Raw genomic sequence first — 3,426 nt, 5'->3', positions numbered from 1 at the left:
GGGCCTCAGTTACCTCATCTATAAAATGGGGATAGAGACTGTGAGCCCCACATGAGACAGAGGTTGTGTCCAGCCCAATTTGCTTGTATCCACCCCCCATGCTTCATGTAGAACATGGCACATAATAAGCACTTAACAAATACTACTGAATCAAGTGGAAGATTGAAGATTTCAAAGCCCTCCAGCAGCTTGCTCCTTTCTTAACTGCCCTTTTCACCCCTACTCTCCAGCTCATATTCACTGTTCCTCCCAAGCAAACCTTCTTCCTGCAGCTCACCACCAGTGCTCTCACCTCTGACCCCAGCTCATGCCATTCCCTCAAACTGGAAATCCCTCCCACTTCAAGTTCCTCAGGCCATAGTTCTCCTCATTTACAAAGCCCTCCTGAAAACCTACTTCCTCCAGGAGGCATTTCCCAATTACACAGCACCACGTTTGATCTTGTCACTCTGTTAGCCACCCTTAGCATGTATGTACTCTGCTAAAGGCCTGATAGCAGTATTAATAGGTTCGCTGGAAATAGAGTGATATAAATATAAAAAAAGCACTAAATGGTTTCACAGAGAAATAAAGTGCACTAACACATTCCCAAGCTCCAAAGGATGGATTAAAAACATATAAATATGTATTTTAAAACCGGTGAAAAAATTTCCATGGGGCTTTGCTGTACATATTGATGTACATATTCCACGTATTACTTTATTTCATTTTACATATTCATACTGTTACCAACTTAATGTGTATTTTTCTTTGTGCAACTACAATTTAGATCTGCATTTTTCAATCAATCAATGCTATTTATTGAATTCTTACTGAGTTCAGAGCCCTGAACTAAGCACCTAGGAAAGTACAATACAACAGGGTCATTAGACACGATCCCTGCCCACAGGGAGCCTACAGTCTACCGTGTTTCCCCCACTAGACTGAAAATTCCCAAAGACCTTGTTCATATACTATTGCTCATTAAATACGAATGAATGAATGAATGAACATCAAAAAAAGGCTATCTGTCCCATAGACTGTAAGCTTCCCTCTAGACTCTAAGCCCCTTGTGGGCAGAGCTACCGACTCTGCAAAGCTTAGTCCAGTGCTCTGCACACAGTAAGCACTCAATAAATATGATTGATTGACTGATTGTCCCCTTTCTGCAAGACTTGGTATTACCTTTACATATTGTCCAATTCAGATTTCTTTATGCAGTAATACTCTCAGAAACTCTTTGAAATAATTTGTTTTGACATTTCCACTTGGTTTATTCTTTCTCTTCACTGTCTTAAATACCTGTCAGAAGATGGTTTGGTTCATTCTGAAGTGAAGACTTCAACAAATTCTTGAGCTCCTTCTGCCAAGAAATTTTCCCTAGTTCACCAGGAGATGGCAATGCGTGACCATTCTCTGCTAGTTTAGCTCTGATGTACATATGATAGATTCTAACATAGGGCACAAGATTAGATAGTTTATTCCCACAGTTATAGACAGAACTTTTTAATTACTCAAGAAAACTGCATTCTAACACCACTGTCAGTATTTTGAGAGTGCTTATGTGGGTGGAGTACTTTAATGGACACTTGGAAATGTGTTCCAGAAGAAAATCTGGTCCCTGCCTTGAATTTACAATCTAATGGGGGAGACAGGCATGCACATTTTTGTGTGTTGGAGGGTGGGGAGCTGGGCAGGGAGGGAGCTGGGGATGAATTGATCTGGAAATGGAGATTACTCAGGGAATAACAGCGTGGCTCAGTGGAAAGAGCATTGGCTTTGGAGTCAGGGCTCACGAGTTCGAATCCCAGCTCTGCCACTTGTCGGCTGTGTGACTGTGGGCAAGTCACTTAACTTCTCTGTGCCTCAGTTCCCTCATCTGTAAAATGGGGATTAAGACTGTGAGCCCCAGGTGGGACAACCTGATTCCCCTATGTCTACCCCAGCGCTTAGAACAGTGCTCGGCACATAGTAAGCGCTTAACAAATACCAACATTATTATTATTATTATGACCAATAAATCAGTAGTATTTATTTAGCACCTACTGTGAATGGACCCTGTATTGGCAAAATACATGGAAGTAGTAGACATGATCCCTGCCCTTAAGGTACTTAACAGGAAGTTGGAAGAGACAGACAAATAACTTGCAGATAGGAGGAAGTAATAAAGTATAATAATATATACATTCATAAGTGCTACTGAAGGTGTGTGTACCCAAGGGTTTAAGCAACATGGAAGTGTTTATCCTGGTTCCACCACTCGTCTGCTGTGTGACCTTGTAGAGGTCATTTGTCACTTGGATAAATTTGTCACTTGGACAGGTCACTTGGACATTTCTCTGGGTCTCAGCTAGCTCTTCTGTAAAATGAGCCCCATGTGGTACATGAACTGTGTCAACCTGATTAGGTTTTATTCAATAGTATTTATTGAGCGCTTACTATGTGCAGAGCACTGTACTAAGTTCTTGGAATGTACAATCTACCCCAGTGCTTAAAACAGTGCCTGGCACATAATAAATGTTTAATAAATGCCATTAAAAAAAGTTTTAAAGTGGAATTTAGGACTAATTTGGGTGGGGTGATAAGATATTAATCGAGGAAGACCTCCTGGAAAAGATGTAATTTCAGCAGGACCTTGAAGATGGAGAGAGCAGTGGTCTGCCAAATGTGAAGGGGAGGAAGTTCCAGGCAGGAGAGAGGATGTGAGGAAGAGGTTGGCAGCAGAAAGAAGAAGGCACAGTTAGTAGATTGACTTGAGAGAGCTGAAGTGTGCAAACTGGAATGTAGAGGGAGAAGAGAGGATAAGCAATGAGGAGAAAGCTGACTGAGTACCTTATGATGGGCAACAATTGGAGTTTAATAATAATGTTGGCATTTGTTAAGCGCTTACTATGTGCCGAGCACTGTTCTAAGTGCTGGGTTAGACACAGGGGAATCGGGTTGTCCCACGTGGGGCTCACAGTCTTAATCCCCATTTTACAGATGAGGTAACTGAGGCACCGAGAAGTTAAGTGACTTGCCCACAGTCACACAGCTGACAAGTGGCAGAGCTGGGAGTCGAACTCATGACCTCTGACTCCGAAGCCCAGGCTCTTTACACTGAGTTTACTGGGGAGTGAGGAGTAGTGTTCAGAACAGTGTTCAGAGAAGCAGTGTGGGCTAGTGGATGGAGCATGGGCCTGGGAGTCATAAGGTCCTGGGTTCTAATCCTGCACCAAAACTTGTCTGCCTTAGGCAAATCACTTAACTTCTCTGTGCCTCAGTTACCTCATCTGTAAACTGAGGATTAAGAATGTGAGCCCCAAGTGGGTCAGGGATCCCTGACTATAATCTAACTTGATTATCTTGTATCTACTTTAGCATTTAGTAGAGTGTCTGGCTCATAGTAAGTGCTTAACAAATACCATGAAAAATGATTTAGAAAGATGAGCTGGGGAGCAGAATGAA

The sequence above is a fragment of the Ornithorhynchus anatinus genome, chromosome X1 (assembly GCF_004115215.2).
Source record: "Ornithorhynchus anatinus isolate Pmale09 chromosome X1, mOrnAna1.pri.v4, whole genome shotgun sequence".
In the NCBI taxonomy this organism is placed as follows: Eukaryota; Metazoa; Chordata; class Mammalia; order Monotremata; family Ornithorhynchidae; genus Ornithorhynchus; species Ornithorhynchus anatinus.
Note: the sequence above shows the minus strand (reverse complement) of the source record.